Source organism: Mustela nigripes, chromosome 18 (assembly GCF_022355385.1).
Source record: "Mustela nigripes isolate SB6536 chromosome 18, MUSNIG.SB6536, whole genome shotgun sequence".
NCBI lineage: Eukaryota > Metazoa > Chordata > Mammalia > Carnivora > Mustelidae > Mustela > Mustela nigripes.
This window is the reverse complement of record NC_081574.1, coordinates 10,624,110-10,644,287: the sequence shown is the minus strand read 5'-3', so window position 1 is coordinate 10,644,287 and position 20,178 is coordinate 10,624,110. Positions and strand designations below refer to the sequence as shown.

The 20,178-nt window shown below is 41.2% G+C and overlaps 1 long non-coding RNA gene across 1 annotated transcript in view; it reads right to left on the bottom strand.

Annotated features, from left to right (window-relative positions):
* Positions 1 to 1,976, bottom strand: part of LOC132006409 (uncharacterized) — a 720,934-nt gene extending 718,958 nt beyond the window's left edge. The window contains exon 1 of the long non-coding RNA XR_009401089.1: positions 1,891 to 1,976. This is a non-coding gene — a long non-coding RNA (uncharacterized LOC132006409). The remainder of the gene's footprint in view (positions 1 to 1,890) is intronic.
* Positions 1,977 to 20,178: the final 18,202 nt, after the last annotated feature.

Here is a 20,178-nt window from a genome sequence, read left to right as displayed (position 1 = left end):
TCTGTCTGTAAAATGGGCAGCCTATTTTTCTCTCTTTGCTTCAAAGTTACATTGTCAGATCTGTGACTGTTACGGTTTTAACTTTATAGGAAAAGGCAGATTATCTCTCCACATAGCTATTGTTGCCATAATTACCAATGTAGAGATACAGGTAGCTTCTGAAGATTTTTACCTTTTTATCTGAATGTAGGCCTATGTGCTCAGGTAAGAGCAATTCCAAAATTCACCCCATTCATTATTGAGCAATTCATCAGAATTACTAAAAAGTTTTATCAACTTTTCCCATTCGATTTCGGCTACAGTAGACTTCTCCAAGAAATAACTCTATCTCCCTATCTTCTCTGGAAAACACAGACCCAGTTTCACTCAAATGACTCTGAAGTATTCAAATTGATGTTTCCTCACTTTTAAATACAAGTTTATGTGATCTTTTGAATTATAAACACAATAGTTAGACTTTAATTATGGCAGAATGCAGTTTCCAATTGACATTTCTGACATAAATTAATCATATTATACTCTCATCTGTACAAGAAACTATTTTTAAGAAGAGCTTTATGGAAGAAAAAAAGCTTAAAGAATTGAGGTTTCTACAAATAGATTCCCACTGTATTTCAGCTGGCATGATTCTTTTTTTAAATAGGACAGAAAATCCAGTGTCGCTCCTAAAATGAGCTCCATATACTTTTTTTTTTTTTTTTCCATATCATCGTGATGGAATCGGGATAAATGAGTGCTAGATAGGTTCTAGTACAGTTTTCCACTGCTCCATCTGCTGGATATGCCTACATCTCCTGCACCAAGTGGCAACCTCTAAAAAGTAATATGAACTAATTCAGCAGGTGGCTTCAAAAGGCTCAAGCACATTGCTTGAGAAACTTACTGTGACTTTTTAATTCTTGTTCCACTTAGAGTTCTCACTTCACTGGAAAATAATAATGACAGTAATTATAATAATAAATTAATAAGAATGCACAATCGTCCCTAAAATACGAAGGCAGAGAAGATACGCTTCACAGTAGTTGATCGAATACAAACAAGAAGGAACTAGGCGCTTCGCTGCAGGTCTGTGCACTGCTCCAACCGTACGGAATTTGACACGAACCCTAGAGGTCCTATAATCAATCGTTCACCCAAACTCCATCCGAAAATTCTACGCACAAAAGTTTTAAGAAGATTTTCAAAGCACTTCCACCAGTGAAGCACAGAAATACCACAAAAGAAAGGAACGCCTCTCCAGACATGATTTACCAAGCGATCAGGAGCCCTTAGCTTTTTCCTCCGCAGCATCTTTGCGCGCAGCTCCCGTGCCGCGCTCTCGGACCAGGCGGCCGCGCTTTCCCTCCTGCTCCTAGTCACAGACGGGACAATATGCAGTGGCCGCCACCGGCCAGGCCGCTGTCCCCGCCGCCGCTGCCGCCGCCGCCGTGCAACACCGTGGCTGCTGCTGCAAAGAAAGGGTTACTCCTCTCTCGGAGGCGAGTGGCTGCAAACTTCCCTTGCTCTACATCTACCTTTTTCTGCAAACTTGTACGTCCTTCCGTGCAGAAAGGCCAAGGAAAACCATTACCAACCAGCATCGCAGGGAACATCCTAATAAAGGGCACCCCCGGAAGGTAAGACCTGCGCCTTCCTCGGAAACGCGGGGTTAAGCCAGATGGGAAGCACCGCTAGCCGCGGATCCCCCCACCCCTCCGGCCCCCGCTCGGTTCCCTCCGGCAAGCGGTGCCCACGCTGCCGGCGAGGGCGGCCGCCAAGGCCACGGGCAAGTGCGTGGCGGAGGTAAAGTTTGACAGATGATGACCGCTCCTGGGAAGGCAGGAAGCCCGGCGGCCAGCAATGCGCGCGGGGAGTCTTCGCGGGGAAGCCGTGCATGGAAGCGCCACGTACCTTTCTGCGGTCGCCAGGCGCGGGGGCCGAGGAGCGAGCGTCGCTGGAGGTGGCGGCCCGAGCGTCCAGCCCCGGCCGCGGGCTCCCTCCCGGGGTGCGCGGAGCCGCCGCCGCCGCCGCCGCCGCCGCCGCGCCCGGGCGCAGGGCCGAGCGGCCGCCGCCGCGCCAAGGGCGCTGGGCAAGGCCAGTCACTTGGCGCAGAGAAGTTGGGCAGCGTCGTCCGCGGCCTCGGCAGCCGGCGAGAGCAACACGTTTAGTTTGAACTTTCCAGCTCGAGTCCCAGCAAATACACACTCACGCACACACACGCGCGCGCAAGGAGAGCCTCTCAGAGGCGCGCGAACAGGCGCCGGCGGCTCTCTGGCCGCGTCTTTCTCTCTCCCTCGCTCTTATTGGCGCGGAGGTTATTGTTTTATTTATTTATTTCCTCCTCCTCGCTCCGTGCTCCTCCGCGCGCCCCCCGCCCTCCCCTCCCCTCCCCTGCTTCTCCTCCCCCCCAGTCTGCGTGGCCGGCGGCTGGCGCTCCGGCTGCAGCGTGGCGGGGCTGCGCGCGGCTGGCGGAGGCTGCGGCGGCCCCGGGTGGGGGCGCGCCCGGCGGGGGCGCGGGGAGCCTCGAGGCGGCGGAGGGACCCCGGAGCCGGGCGGGGCCGGGGCGGGACAGGACGCCAGGGCGGCCTGCAGGGCTGGGTGGGGGTGGGGGTGGGGGTGGGGGGAGCGAGAGGCAGTGGAGGCGAGGACTGGCCGCTCCGGCCCCGGGGACCCGGCGGCGCGCAGCCGACGGGCTGCGGCGAGGGGGAAGCGGCCGAATCCCGCGCGGCGACCTCCCCGCCGGGCCGCGGCCCTGGGCGAGGGGGCGGCTGCCTCTGCGCTCCGAGCCCCGGCGGCTTCCTGCGCCCCGCAGGCCGGAAGGCTCACTCCCTTCGCGGCCGTCCGTGCTCCCTGCCCTCGCCCCTCGGGGACGCCCCGATGCGCACCGCCACCGCTTAGCCAGGGGAGACGCGAGTTTGCTTTTTTGGTTTTTGTTTTTTTGTTTTTCTTCTTTTTTAAATGGTGGTTGACGTGCTACGCAGTGGGGCTTCCCCCGCTCCCCACCCGTCCTCTCCCGGGCGCTCCGGGAAGGTGCATCCACCGCGGTGCAGCAGCGAGCGCCGCGCCTGGGCGGGCTTGGCCCCGGTAGGAAATGCAGTAGGTGCCTCCAGACCGCAGCCTCCGGGCGCAGGGGGGAGTCCTGCGGGCTCCCAACCCGCCCGCAAGCTGCCGAGCGCCAGGGTCTTTGCTGCTACCGTTCGCCCCAAAATGAGCTCTCTAGCGTCAACTGACTGCTGGTGCCACCGTCTCTCGGGGACAGTCTGCCTGGTTCCCAAACCTGCAGGAGAGATGACCTTAAAGCCGGCCGCCCTCCCTCACCCCATTCAACCTGAGAGCTGGGCTGGAAAGAGCCCATTTCTGATTCCATGAAATCGCTCTGCCACGGGCATCTTCCCGACCCTACTTCGGAGAAGCCTCTCCAACGCAAACCCCTTCCAGGCTTCCCATTAGGTAAACCTTTTTGTTTGTTTTTTTATTTTTATTTTTATTTTTAAAGGGTTCGTGAGTTCAGTCATGGAAAAAGGGGGGAAAATCAAAAGAAAATAATTCTGGCATAGAGCTAGATAAATAAACGCAGCCTGTAAACTAAGCTTTATCCCAAAGGCTGGAATGCAAATCTCACCACTTGGCATTCTGAAACAAGGTTCCTCTCTTTAGCGATGTGTCCTCCACAGTCTCTGGCTTTTTTTTTTTTTTTTTTAAATGGGACTCCAGATATAGAAACACTGTGAAACTAGGGTGCTTACCATTATCTCTTAGGGTGTAACTTACTATTATTATTATTAATTTTTTTTTTTTTTTGCTTTCTTTTCTGGCCAAGAACATCATCCAATTACTCTGAAATGTCTATATAAGATACCCAATCCTTAATGTTTTAGATCTTTTCTCAGAAATTCCCTGTTATGTGTAAAAGTACTCTGAAAGAGCTGACATTTTACGTAACTACTTTACATTTTCATGGACATCTGGAGTAAGCCCCCCAGGGGGCAAGGCACAGGTGAGGTTCTGAAATGGGAAAAACTGGAAAAAAAAAAAAAAAAAAACCACCATACTCCTCTTTTCAGCATGATGTTGTTCTCTTGCTCCATCTGTAATGTACACTTGCCATTTCAAAGAGTACAAAAGAAAAGTCTCAATATATATATCTCTAACTTCCCTTGTTCAAGAAGCCCCATCCTACTACTGAGAAAAAGGGCCTTTGGTAGTTGAATTGAAGACCCTCCTACTGAATGGAACCATCTCAAGAGAATCTCCCCAAAGCAGGAAAGTGGCTCACTGATCCGCTGAGTCCTGGTCTTGAGCATGTGTGGGTTTCTGATGGCATCTGTGCCAGGAACGTAGTTAAGATTTTTACTCACATCCTGAAAGGACAACGTATAATTTTAAACCTAGGACTTTGCAAGCATTGGTATTTCTCCAGGATTCTCCCCTGCTCCAGAGGTAGCCAGCTTCAGATATAGGGAACACTTATCCTACATTGATATACTTCAGTGGAGCTTTGCATACAACTTCTTCTGCATAGATCTTTTTTTTTTTTTAAACCGTTATCTGAACAACAATTAGAATGGTATCATTTTTCAAAAATTTGTCCAGGAAATTCAGTCATTCCCAGGTATCCTCTCTTTACCCTTTCTACATAGACTTGCTCCCGGTATGCTTCTCTCTTATGTCCAAAAATCACTGCGAGCTGCTGTCTATACTATGATGGCCATGTTCACTATCCCAGGAATAACCCACGTTTGGTGGCGAGAAAGATCTTGACGCTCGATTCATCAAATATCATAGTCCAAGATATTGGATGGAGCAAAGAATTAAACCAGGAATCGAAATTAATCATCACAGTAAATTACTGAATTTGTAAAATGTCTATTTTATATGAAATTCATCTGTTTCAAAGATTGTATTAATGTTTGTACCCAGAGCATAAGGCATGATTCATAGAATGTAAAAAAATATATATATGTGGAGTGAATTAAAATTACAAAACATAGCATGGGTTGCTTGTGTCATCACCTTTTACATCAAACAAGGGAGTGAAAACAGACCAATAACCCAGTTCCACAATCAAGACACCCGCTTTTCTCTTTTCATAAGAGGTAAACTGAGTCAGGCTTTGATGAGAAAATATTAGTCCAGTTTGTTCTTTTTTTAATTTGTGACTGTGCATTAGCAAGTCAAACAGCAACACCCCTTTTCCAGAATCCCCCTACTTGTAATTTGCAACCAATAATCTCTGTGTGTGTGTGTGTGTGTGTGTGTGTCTGTGTGTGTGAACATGTGTATATGAACACATACACATTATCAACATCTAGTCTGACTCATTGTAATATGTGATCACCTAGGTTACAGATATACAATTTCAGGCTCAAGTATGAAAAAGACTATTTTGTGGTAAAAAATACATAAACACTGTAGGTTTTTTTTTTTTTTTTAGTACAAATACTAAAGTATTTGCGTGTTTCAAATGACTACCAAAGATCACTTAAAAATGCATTCTTGCTATTTAGTGTGCTGCACCTCTCACTTTTCAAATTCTCCAGCATTTATAATTATTGTTAATTTTCAAGTCTAAAATAATAAACTCATCTTTGACACCTATTAGCACATTGCAAAGAAGATGCTCTATCCAACTATCCAGGTTTATATTTCCTATGCTCTCCTCACTTGTCAAAGTTGAAAAGAAAGGATTCTCTTCCTGGCGTTTCCACCCCCCCCCCCCCGGGGCTCAGTCATTTTTCCTACTTCTGGCATCTTTAATCGCTATACTCAGGATGACCTTGGGGCAAAGATCAGGGAGTCTTTGGATAAGTCCTGCAATTATATCTCACATGGAGACAAAGAAGAGCAGTGGATTCGCTGTTAGCAAATTTAAGGTTATAGAAATTCTGGGTATTGAGAAACTTAATTTGTCAGATAGGCCAGTGCCTTTTCTCTTCCTCTGTGTGCCAAGTGTGACCGTGCTTAATCCTGTGGATATGAGCTCGTGAATTATAGTCGTCCCTAAAGTCAAGGTGTCCAGACACTAGCCTCATCCTCACTCATCTTCTCCTTCCTTCCTGTCTCACAACTTAGCCACCTTTGATTCTCACTGAGTTTCTTCCTTCCTCCTCAGGACCATTGTCAATGCTGTTCCCTCTGCTTGGAGCACAGCCGATTTCTCCAGCCACCCACCCAAGGCAATTCTTACTCATCGTTCAGCTCCACACAAAGACATATGCTAAGGGTGACAGATACTTCCTCGACTGATTCTGCATGTCCTTTGTTTGTCCTGAGTCCCTTTACTTCTCCAGCGGAGTATACAGGACAACGTGGCAGTTCGTACACCTGAGATATTTCATGGACACATTGTCTCTGACTCTGGACTCTATATTCCAGGAGAGGAATGGATCTTCAGCTCTAAGCAGGGTGCCGGTCACAGCCGAGCACATACTTATTGAGTGACTACATGGAAGGAAAAAAGATACAATTCAGGAAGGCCTTGGTCTGGGCAGTGGAGTGCTGTACAATTGGGACATAGTAGGATAAAAAAAAAAAAAAAAAGACAAAAGACTTCTTTTAATCCTGTATACATCATTATTATGCAAAACCCTGATATTTTTTTCAAAATCCTACCATATCTTCAAAAATAAGGTATTTCATTTCATTGAGACTTTTATTTTGAGGGGAATCCAGTTTTGAAAAGAATTAACAAAAATGAAATACAGAATCATAAAGAACATAAAATTTGTAACATTTTGACATTCCAAATGAATCAGCTCTTATTCTTGGTCAATCTTGTGAGATATTTTCCCTGTTTATGTTTTGATTTTTTTTTCATATTAATAAAAATGTTCAACTATGTTCTAAGTTAGTTTTAGTGTATTCTGTACAAAGCTGGGAATGGCTTGCGGAAAATTCATTTTACTGTTAGTACAGAGTGTATGAGTAAGGAATAATAGACTAATTTAAATGAAATATGTAAAACACAATGATTTATTATGAGATAACAATTATATTACCACAGCACTTATTAAAAAAGGAAAAATGAATATGAACCTTCTGATTTCAGAATGGTCTATGAATATGATAGCTTATGAAAAGTATCTGTTAAGATCAAAATTTTGAGAGAGGACAGTAGAAAAATAGGCAGTTAAAATGAGCTTACAATGCAGAAGATTCAGTTTCAAACATATGTAAATGGTCTATGTAAAGACTCCCCCAGTGAGAAGAGAAAGTTTATGCTCTAAATTTCCACAGGTCTTTAAATCTGTATTTTATAATCTGATTTTTTGTGAATGTTATATTTGGGGATAACTTAGCATTAAATAGAAGTGAAAATCAGAAGTTTTAAGCATTGATGATATTCTTGATTTTACAATTCAGGGAGTTAGTGGTTTGGGGTTTTTTTTGATTGTTTGTTTGTTTGTTTTCATGGAAGACACCTAAAAGGTACTGTACACTCAAAAACGATTTACAAATTGATCCTCTCATGAATGTTTAACATAAAAGGAGGGATCTATATACTTTGAAAATAATTTTTCTTTTTGATAGGGAGCTCCACGAAAGTACTTGAAATATTATATGTATCAAAAAGGTTACTTAAACATTACTTTCCTTGTATGTAATGATTTATTTTGGTTTTGTTTTTACCAAAAAATAGAGCCCATCTCAATATGTTCTCCTTCAGTGATAGAGGGATCCAACAGACTAATATTAATCGTGCCAAGAACTAACCAATATCTTTTCAAAAGGTGAAATTTCTCAGAACTCTTTGGGGTAACTTTTCCAAATATGACTTCCGAATATTCCAAATAGTCCTACTAAAATCATCTTGACAGCTGTGAATGAGAGTGGAGGAGAGATTTCAAAATATAATCTCTCAAAACTGTACCCACTAAACAATGACTCTCTGTCCCCTTGCTCCTTGGCCACTGACAACCACCACGGCACTCTGTCTCTATGAATGTGACTGCTCTAGAAAATTCATAGAAGTGGAATCTTACATTATTTCTCCTTCCATGACTGGCTTATTTCTCTTAGCAGAACGTCCTCATTGTTCACCTATGTTGTAGCATGTGTTGGGATTTCCTTCCTTTTTAATCCTGAAGAATATTCTGTTGTATGTCTAGATCTCATTTCGTTTGTCCATTCATCCCTCAGTGGATACCGGTTTGCTTCCACCTTTTGGCCTTTGTGAATAAGACTTCTATGGACATGGATGCCCAAATAACAGTTCAAGTCCCTGCTTTAGATTTTTGGGGGTATAGACCTAGAGATGGAATTACTTACAGTAATTCTAGGTTCAATGTTTGTTGAGGAAATTTCATCCTATTTTCCACAGCAAATGAGTCATTGTGCATTTCTTTCTTTCTTTCCTTGTTTTTTTTTAAAGATTTAATTTACTTATTTGACAGACAGAGGTCACAGGTAGGCAGAGAGGCAGGTAGAGAGAGAGAGAGGGGGAAGCGGACTCCCTGTCGAGCAGAGAGCCCCATGCGGGGCTCAATCCCAGGACCCTGGGATCATGACCTGAGCCCAAGGCAGAGGCTTTAGCCCACTGAGCCCCCCAGGTGCCCCATTTTGCATTTCTGCTTGCAGTGGGTGAGCTCCAATTTATCACATCCTGTTCCACACATTTTGTTTGCTTCCTTTCCTTCCTTCCTTCTTTCCTCTCTTTTTTTTTATCCACATCCTAACGGTTGTGAAATCATATATCATTGTGATTTTGGTTTGCATTTTCCTAAAGATGACTGATGTTGAGCAACTTTTCATGCACTTATGATCATTTGTGTATCTTCTTTGAAGAAATGTCTTTGCCTATTTTAAAAATTGGGTTGTTTGTTTCACTTTTCGTTCAATCTAGGAGTTCTTTATATATTCTGGATATTAACCCCCTAACAGACATATGATTTGCAAAATTTTCTCCCATTCTGTGGGTTGTCTTTTCACTCAGTGTGCTTAGATGCATAAAAGGTTTAATTTTGATGTAGTCCAATTTAGCTATTTTTTAAATATCATATATATTTTTAAATGATAACTAGTTCAAAACCATAATGAACAAAATGCCCAAAATTAAAATACAGACAGGTCAGTATCACTAAGTTTTCTTTGCGTGAAGCTCCAATATGGCTCTGCACAGTATTACTCTGCACATTTTCTACATTATGCACTGTGAAACCTAGAAAGTCTTATGGGTTCAAACACCTCTGTTAGCACAAGTAAATAAATCATGTAAAAAAGATTCTATAGGAAGAGTTCTGCATTTTGAAATAAATAGCACCCGATTATTGTTAGTTCACAATCATCTTTATTGGGTCTTCTGTATTTTCAGAATAGGATAAAATATAAAACCCAGGTCTACATTTGCAGCTAGCTTTCTTTTTTTCTTTCTTTCTTTCTGTTTCTGTACAAATGTGATTATTCTTATTAGTTATAAAATGGTCTTTTTTTTTGTTGGGAATCACAACTAGAAACGGTACCCCAGGGGAGTTGCCCCAGGAGGAGATGCCCCGAGGGGCAGACAGCAAAGTCTGTAAAAACCTATTTTGTGTATGCTATTGTGCCTATAGCTTTTTCTAACCCTAAGAAATCATATTTTCATGTTACATAGGGAAGTCACAAATCTAGAGTCTACAAATGTTCTGAAAGCTCATGGAAAGTTTGAGATGTTAATAGATTTAATAGATTTCTTTCTAAATATCAGCATATGGCTCTCTAAAGATTCCTTTTATCTGAACCACTAGTGACTATATGTAGACTTACCTGCTGAACAGAGCATACACATTTCTCATTGTTCTATAACTCTGTACCTCTACTTGTGTCAAATGAAAACAATGAACTAGATTAATGAAAGTTTTCTTCTTTGTAGTGTTTTCCATTGTCAAACACTGAGACCTTCTTTTTTTAAATGATTAGATCAATGGTTGACTTTGTTTTGAAGCTTGTATTTAAGAAGGTATTTAAGAAGAATGAAGTTCACGCTCTTCATATCCTTAGAAATCAGTCCTCAAAGACCACTGCACCACTTGTCAATCTAGCAGACACTGCCACGTAACAACAAAGACCATGAAAGTTGCTTGTAAACTACTTTGAGTTGGAGCAGTTTACTTTCTCAACAGATGAGAACAGAGGACTTTTTTTTTTTTTTAACAAAATGAGACTCAATTTTATAAAGCTATCTGAATCTTTTTAACTGCTTTCTTTTAACATGCACAGTAAAATCTTTCATGTGAATTTCATTAAGCTTCAAGGTCATTTAGGAGAAAATGGTAAGCATATCAATGACAGAAGTACTTTGCATTTAATGCAAGTGTTTGCCTATCGAATGAATATGTGTTAACACAATAGATTCATTCATTTTCTGTTATTGACAGAATATTTGAAAGAGATCATAATATAACAGCGATCCTCTCACTCTCTTTTCTAACCAGGAGCGTATCTACCATACAATATACACTTTTGTGTCATTCAGGTTGTTTACTTTCAGTGAATTACAGGAAAGAGAAAATATAGTCTTTTTTTTTTTTAATGATTTTTAATTATACCTGAAGATTATCCCGATAATTTTGAGAAAGAAGTGTATGTGTTTTTAAACAATCCAAGACTGGACTTTACATCACACGGACATTTTATAAGTGTATGAAAATTAATAAAATCCACAATCTAAGCACATTGTATTTTTGTAAAATAACATTCACAGTTTTAATTGAAACTTATGTCCACAGCAGAGAAGAGTATATGAAAAGTAAGATCTCTTTTATATATACATAAAAAGAAATATAAAGTTGTATTTATATTATATTAAATTTAAATTATATATATAAGTTATATGTGTATATATATATAAATTCTTGACATTCCTCATTCCTGTATGAGCAAGAATCTAAGATCTTACTTAATTATTTTAGATACGCTCATCTCAAAAAATTATGTTGCAACAAGACTTACAAACATATTAATGCACAGCAATGTAAATACAAACTCTTATACAACATAGCAATATATAAAAATCTTTAATATTTGTGAATTTCAGATATAATTTACTGGAGCAATTTGTTGGAATTTCAATGATGATCATGAAAAGAGATTTTCTTCAAGTAAGTACATAGCGTTGTCAATAAATTTCTTAATAGTGTGCTATGTGACTTGTTAATTATACATTGCTGATCATTGTGACTAGTATATACAATTTTGAAAACATATTGCTAGTAGAAGAAAATCTTTACACTTCAGGAAAAAAAAAATCTCTTTAAGTCAAAATAGTGAACAATACAAAAAATGTATTTTGCATTGAGGTGATCTGATATATTTCTCAAAGACCAAAAGATAGTTACTGTAACGTCTTGCTTAGCTAGAATGTTCCAGAATAGCTGGTATAATTAACTCTATTTTTGACGGAGAGTTTTAACTGGCAGAGCTCTACTTTCAGTTATTTATTAAATTTGTATAAATGTATTAGAATAGTTCCACCCTTAGTCAATAAAATATAATACTCATTCTCAGCAACATGATTTTTAAGCCAAGTTTATTCATTTTTTAAGGTATAGATTGATTTTGTATTTTGTTAGAGAATGGCTTGAACATTAGAAATACAAGGATGAGGGACACCTGAGTGCCTCAGTCAGTTAAGCGTCTGCCTTTGGCTCAGGTTGTGATCCCAGTGTCCTGGGATGGAGCCCTATGTCAGGCTCAGCAGGGAGCCTCCTTCTACCTCTACATCTATCTCTACATCTACCTCTACGTCTACCTTTGTGTCTACGTCCACGTCTCCGTCTACCTCTACATCTATTTCTACATCTATCTCTATGCCTACATCTACATCCATGTCTGCTGTTCCCTCTGCTTCTGCTCTTTCTCTCTCTCAAATAAATAAATAAAATCTTTTTAAAAAATACAAAGATGAATAATCCTAGTTTACTATCTGTTATTATCTCACATTTAGTTGTCCATTGGAAATCTGAGAATCAAAGGCAATGTGCATTGGCCAAAACAGGTGTTCTCAAACTTTTTAATCTTGGACAATCTAATAAGTAAAAATAATATTCATTATAATTTGATATTAATTTATTAGAGTCTGTTCAATCATTTGCATCTTTTAAAGTCCATTTGTAGGGCTGAAACTGATATTTTCATATCCATTCCTATTTTTTTCCAGTTGGGCTGTTGTTTTTTGCTTAGTAGAAACTGTTCATATAGTAGAAACGATAGTTTCTACTATATAAACTATATACTATATATAGTTTCTACTGTTCATATAGTAGAAATTAGTAGAAATTGTTTATATATTCCACTGGGATTATGGTGACTTCTTTGCCATATAAATTTTTTTGTTAAAAAATATAGTCTAATTTATTATTTTCACTTATGGTTTTTAAACATTGTATCCCACTTAGAAAGGTTCTCTATTCTAGCATTCTATATGATACTCCCAATTTTCTACTATTAATTTTGTAGGTTCATTGTTCTTCATTTAAATATTTGTTTATTATGACATATAATGTCAGTATGGATATAATGCATATATTTTTTCCTAGAATTATCTCAGTGATTTGCAGGTCACTTAAACACTCTAAATGAAATTTATCTTTTCTGTATTTCTACTTGATTCAGTTGATCTGAATTTCTCTTCACATTCATTATACCCCGGCTTTAATATTTTTGTCATTACATAATATTGTAATTTATTTTACTATCTAAAACAAATACTACTTCTCCTTCAATCCTAATTCCAAGTGGTTCATTTCTCCTGACCTCCTAGAAGTAATGCACCACTAAATGAAATCAGGTCTGGAGTATTTTTTGGATCCCAAGAGAAAATGGGTGTGTGGCATCATTCCCTGAGGATTAAGAAACCACAAGAGAGACTAAATCAGACATATAGGGTAAGGCCTGATAATTGACACATTCTTGGACTTGCTTATAAAGCGGAAACTTTCAAAATCCCCTGGGGAAGACCAGCATTAGCCCCCTGATAATATGTTGAGTCTTTTATCAAAAGAATGAATTCGATTGGAACCCATGGAGCGATTACTCTTTTCTCTTGAAGCTGAACATGTACAGAAGCCAGATACAAAGGAGCGTCCTCCAGTTGTCCCAGACATGGACTGATGCCTGGCTCACTACACCACATTCTGTCCCCTTTGTGGCTGGTGTCCCTAAATGTAAACTCAGATCCACACCTGAACCCCAATGCCCTGAAAAGCAAAATCGCCCCATGTTGAGAGGGTCTGTATTCCTACTATTGCTACTATAGCAAATGATCACAAATTTAATGACTTAAAACAACCCAAACTTACTATTGTATATTTCTGAAAGTCAGAAGTCTGAAATGGGTCTTATAGGACAAAAATCAAGGGGTCAGTAGAGCTGTCTTCCTACGGCAAGCTCCAGGATAGCTTCTGTGTCTTTGCTCTTTCCAGCTTCTCGAGGTCATCTGCATTCCTTGATTCATGGCCCCTTCCTCCAGTTTCAAAGCCAGCCACTTAACACCTTCAAGTCTCAGTCCCCACCCAGCCTCTACCATTTCTGGGTCTTGATGTTGCTTTCTCTCCTTCTGTTTGTGTTGTCATTGGCTTTCTCTAACTAACCTCTTCAGCCTTCCTCTTAAAAGGGCCATTGCTAATCATCAGGAGTTAGCTGCCCAGACAGCAAATCCAAGATAATCTCATCTCAAGATCCTTAACTTAATCATATAGGCAAAGTCCCTTTTGCCATGTAGAGGCACATATCCATAAATTCCTGAGATTAGTATGTGGACACTTTGGGGAGTTATTACTTAGCTTACCACAGGCCAACAAAGCAGATCTACCATATGATTCTCGTGGAACTATAGCTCCTACAGAAGTGAGATGAAAACCCAAAAGAAAAACAGGAGCAGTTGTGGAAACTCAAGAGCAGTAGTCTGCACAGACCACCACATGGTCGGTGCCCACAAGACATCTTTCCAATTAAACAATTAAGTAAGCGATTACAAGGAGAGACTATCAGCCTTGAGACCAAATTCAGATCATGAAAGATAAAGGGCAAAAACATCTGGTGATGGAAACCCTGAAGGATAATAAAAAGACTGTACAACAGATCCAGGGAATGCCTTCTGAAAGGCATTCAGAAAGATAAAATGGAACAGATAGAAGAAAGGCAATAATTAAATAATGGGAGGTAATTCATCCATGATGGAAAGAGACCTGCATCTCCAGACTGAGAGAGCTCACTGAGTTCCAGACTGTACTGATGGGAAAAGACACACACTTGGAATATCCTGTAAACTTCCTGAATGATGAGAACGAAATAATAATAATAATAGTAGTAGTAGTAGTAGTAGTAGTAGTAGTAGTAACAGCAGCAGCAGCAGCAGCAACACAAGCACAGGGTGAAAGTACAGGTTCCTTATGAAGGTAAAACAAACTAGTGTGTGGGGTTGTCTTGGACAACACTGAGAGCAAGACAAGAATGAACGAACATCTATAGACACATAAAACTCTGCAACCAGAGGCTCCTGTGCCTGGTCAGGAGAGAACTCATGTATCAAAAAGAAGGAAATACCATACAGGAAATCATTAGAGCATAACATGCATGTACCCCATAGGAAGAAAAGGCTTGAGAAAAGACCCTTAACACAATAAAGAGTTGATCTGAAACAGACGCCTCAAGATGAGGGGAATAAGAAAGCAATGTGTGAAGAGCACCTCATTATACATGGTCACGGACATAGGTGCATAACTGAGAATTAATCTAGTAGATAAGGAGCGACTGCCCAGGAATATGTCACATGATTGTGGAACAAAGGTGTTTCTAACAGAAGGGACAAACTGTTGATGAAATTCTGAGTAGCACATTGCCCAGCAAAACACAAGAGTCTGGGATGTGGGAGAGATGGATGGGAAGGTAAGTGGTCTTAAAAGCTGTCATCTGGCAGACATGTTTGTAGGAGCGCAGAGAGAGGTAAGAGCAGTCAGGAATCTCTATTTATTGGGGCAGGTGCGTCTATCCACAAAATATAGACTCTTGGCAGAAGAAAGAGACCGCACCTTGTTTTCAAATATCCTGAATCATATGGATTTTAATCCGTGGGCAGAGAAAAAGAAAGTGATAACGGAATAGAAAAGTAAAACTTTCCTCATCAAACCGGCAAACATTAGGAAAGTGATAGATGAAACTGACTCACTGGCCTCAGTTCCTCATTGTTGGTGATCCCTAGGTCTCAACCCCTTGATCCCTGCTGGCCTCCGTCCATATCACGCCCTTAATGAGGTCCACTAAACTCAAGGCTCCAAATGCTATTTACGTGCTAATTATTCCCAAAGTAATATCTATGGCCTGGAATTTTTTCTCCAACTATACACATTATTTCAACTACCTACTTCTACCTCCCCTTGGATATGGAAGAGATACCCCCAAATCACCATATTCAAAACTCAACCTCTAAGAATCTGCTCCCCAACACACACATACACCCTGTCCGATACCTATTTCGTTGTCCTCTGGAATATCTTTGCTGCTACCGCTACGTGACTGTGTCTCAGCATTCTAAGCCTCTGTGGTCCTAACACCGTCATCTCTTGTGTGGAATACTGTCTACTGTCCTAGTCTCCTTGTATTTTTTTTCTTCCTTTTTAAAGATTTATTTATTTTAGAAAGAGCACCAGCAGGAGGGACAAAGAGGGAATGAGTGAGAGAGAATATCAAGCAGACTCCATGCTGAGTTGGGGAGTTGGACATGGGGCAGGATCTCATGACCCTGAGACCATGACCTGAGCTGAAACCAAGAGTCCAGTGCTCCACTGACGGAGCCACCCAGGTGCCCAGTTCTGTTATTGTCTCCTAATGTGTGCCTCCTTCCCACCTTTGCCCCCCTCCCCCCCCCACTCTATTTCTCTATGTCTCCCTCTCCCCACGTCCCTTCCTCTCCCACTTAACCGCTTTGTTGAGATATAATTCACCTACCACAAAATTCACACTATTAAAGTATAAAATTCAGTGGTTTTTAATATAGTCACAGAATCATGAAACCATCATCACAATCAAAGGTGAGACTATTTCACCACCGCAGAAGAAATGTGTACCTAACAGGAGTCACTCCTTGTTTCCCATCTACCTTAAGCCCGTGGCAACCACTATTTTCTGTTTCAATGCGTTTTCCTGTTCTTCATATTTCTTATAAATGGAATCATGTAACATGTGCCCTTTTGTGACTGGCTTATTCAGTTTGCATGTTTTCGAGGTTTATCCATATGGTGCCTGGACCATTACTTTTTTCCTCATTTATAGATGAATAATATCCCAGTATGTGGCACACCGCATTTTTTTATCTGTCAGTTGATGGACATTTGTGTTGTTTTTACTCTTTGGCTGAATAATACTGCTACGAGTATCTCTACACAGGTTTTTTGTGCAGATATCTACTTTCAGTTCTCTTGGGTATGTACCTAGGAATGGGTTTTCTAAGTCACAGGGTTGTACGGTGTTTAACATCTTGCCAAATTGTTTTCAAAGTGACTGCACCATTTTACAATCCCACCAGCAAAATAAGAGGGTTTCACATCTCATCCATGGTTTTTCTTGTTCATTTTTTTTTTTTCATTTTAGCCATCCTAATGGGCATGGAGTTGTATCTCATTTTGGTTTCCATTTGCACATCCATAATGACTAAAGATCTCGATCATTTGATCTTGTCATAAGCTTATTGGCCATTACTATGTCTTTTTTAGAGGCCTATGTTTCCAAATCCTTTGACCTTTTATTTTTATTGTTAAGTTGTGAAAGGTCTTCCCCCCGACCCACTTTCTTAAGATATCATTGTGTGTTTCGGGTGTATCATGTAATGATTTGCTACATTTACATATTGTGAAATGTTTACCACAACTAGGTTAGTTAACACACCCATCACATCACATAATTACATTTTTTTTGTAATTTATTATTTCTGTCAGGTATGTTTTGAGTGAACTCAGAACAGCCATAGTATAAACACCTGGCACTGTAGGCTTTCTGGAAATAATTTATTATTTTAAAAAATGACTAATAAACCAGTAAAGTCCTAGACAACTGTCTAAGTAATCAGACTCAGGTTCCACACACATGCACCTTGTGGGGATCTTTTCTATCATCTTATAATACCCCAAACCCTGGATGTAAAATACTGGTATATTGATGAATTTGGTGAACAATAATGTGATTGAAAATAAGTCTAAGCAGTTGAAAAGTAACCACGATGAATGAAATGAATTTAATGGTCTAGATCAGAAAAAAAAATTGATTGTTTATGCATTGTTTTCCTGACTTCCTTTCAATGTCTATCTGTATTCTCTTGGATTTCATCAGGTTTCTTTAAGGTGATTATTAGGTGATTATTTTGAATTCTTTATCATATATATGCATTTCCCAGGGGTTGGTTACCAGACCCTTAATAGTTTCCTTGGGCGATGCCATATTTACTTGATTCTTTATGAACTGAGTAGCCTCACATTGGTGTCTATGTATTTGAAGCAGCAGGCAGCTCTTCCACTCTTTACAGACAGATTTCAATAGGTAAAGACACTCCTGCCTGTTCCCTGGGCTGATGGGACTACCTCTTGAATCACAGGCATGCTGTGATTTTTTTTTTAATGCTGTGTTGATGTGACTGCCTCCAGCTTATGTTCAGGGGGACAGGAACTTCAGGGTCCACAGTTGGATCCTCAGATAGCTGAACTATGACCAGGTGCATGGTAGGTGTGGTTCCCACCAGGTTCCTGGGAGGGCTACTGCCTGGTCACTGGATGGTCCCTTTTGGGCAAGACTGCCCCTTGGCTGTGCCCAAGGGGAGCTGGAACCAAGCCCCATGGTTGTTTCAGGTTCTACAGCCAAGTTTAAGATATGCAGACCTGGATCTGGAAGCAAGGATTGGTATGTCTCTCACGAGGTCCCCGGGTGGGCTGGACTTCTCCCTGCCCATGACTGGAGGGGCTGCTGCTGCTGAGGATAGGACCCTTTCAGGATCTCCTGAGGTGTAGGTGTATGTGTCTCCCACTTTATCCCAGTGCCAAGCAGGCCTGCTGGTGGGATGCAACTGGAAGGCCTGCAGTCGAGTGGAGAACCCTTTCAGTACCTTTGCAAGGGTACTGAGGGGACTCAGGATGGCTGTGAGGATGGTGGAGCTATGTACAGGGCCTTTTAGAATCTCAGGGTGGGGGTGGTGCAGATGGATCCCTGTGCAAGACCATGGACTATGGCTGGAATGGGCCCTTCTAGAATCAAGAGTCTGACCAAGTTTGGAATTTGGAATTTGGCAGACCTACCTTCAGGTCTTCACATCACAGCCCAGAGGGCCTGAAGCTGGATCAGAGGCTCCTTCAGAGTCCACTGCCAGGACTGAGGTCTCCTTACTTGATGCACAAATGGGCCTGACTCTACCCAGGATCCTCATGTATGGTACTAGAGGAAGACCCATAACCAAATAAGACTGTAGCCAAGTCCTTCGGGGGTACAGAGCTATTTCTGCTTCAGTACCCAGGACTGTGGTTGGCAAGTCAGCTGCCTGGGTGTGAGTCTACCTACTCAAAATGGCTCTTCTGTCTTGGACTCTCTCTAGGTTTCAGAATCTGTTCCATGAATCTCAAAGTCCCCACAAAGGCACTTTTGTCTGTGGACAAGTTCCAAATTACTGTTGTTCAGAGGGGATATGAAAAGGGGGTATGTCTCATTTGGCCGTCTTGCTCACCATGGTTTTTTTTAATGCTAACATACTTGGTAGAGTGAAGTTGTGAAATGCTTGTTGGCTGGTATCCTTCCCTTAAATGTACACTTCACATAGGAGGCCTCTGTTTACTGACTCATTTACCCCAGGGATGGATATGTGCCCAGTGAATACTTGTTGATGGAATGAATGAATGATAAAACTGGAAATAAAGGAGGTAATCCGGGTGACACCAGTCGAAGGAAACACACAGAAGAATATAATGTTATGTTTACTTAACACAATCGCACCGAACATTTTAAGGACAGTGGCAATGGAGGATGAGTGGTTTGTAAATATGACAACTGAAGAGATAGCTACATAAACCATTAACAAACATTGTTAGAATATAAAGAGAACATGCTAGATTTAAGAAGGTAATTTTAATAACATGTTCAATGGTACTACTGAAACACGAAGTGAATCATGGGGTAAGACTAACAATTACCAGCCACCCAATGCATAGGGTGTTAATTTGTCTGCAAATAAAATCAAAACCCCAAACCTAGTCTGTCCACATTTTCTTCAGAATCTCTCTGCCTAGAATTTTTTTTTTAAAGATTTTTATTTATTTGATAGAGAGAAATCACAAGTAGACGGAGAGGCAGACAGAGAGAGAGAGGGGAAGCAGGCTCCCCGCTGAGCAGAGAGCCCGATGCGGGACTCGACCCCAGGACCCTGAGATCATGACCTGAGCCGAAGGCAGCGGCTTAACCCACTGAGCCACCCAGGTGCCCCTGCCTAGAATTTTTTTTTCTATATTCTTCATTTTGATTTTTAATCCTTCAACACTCAGGTGAAGTTCAAGTTTGCATTTAGACACTTTATTTATTTTTAGCTAATGATAAGCTCCCAATTTGAGTTCATAATAGTATTAAATTATTGAGAGCACATAACATAGCAGATCATTCTTACAACCTAACACATAATTTAATTTTTATTTACAATTTTATGTAGAGAATTGTACTCTGGGGAGGTTGGGAAAAAAAATCTCTGGTAAATCCAGAGACTGGATTTACCCTACCACCTGGAACCTCCAACAAACAAGTGAAGGATAGGAAATAATGGTGTTAACAACACTAATATCAGAAAATGAAAGACAGTGTTTGCCAAGAAACCGGAAAACAGATGAGGTGATCCTTACAATTCCCCCAAGCTTACTTTTCTGGGAAACTTTCCAGACCACGTGACAGTAAGGGAGAACCCAGGCAGAGCCCAGTGGATTCTGTGAGTTGAGAAGATGAAGCTGAGAATCCAGGGAGACAGATGGCATTTCCAAAGACAGAGAAGAGAACTTCAAAGAAAGTAAAGTTCTGGAGATCGGCAGAGGGGGGACCCTCAAGCTGAGCACCGAGTGTAGGCATGTGAGGAAACTACCTAAGCCTGGAAAAAAGCCCAAAGGATAGTTCCCACCATCTTGACTGGAAAACCCTACTTACAATGCTTTAGGTAGAATTCTCAAATGGGTCTTAACCTCAGAAGAGGGTAAACATTGACCCTAGGGGAAA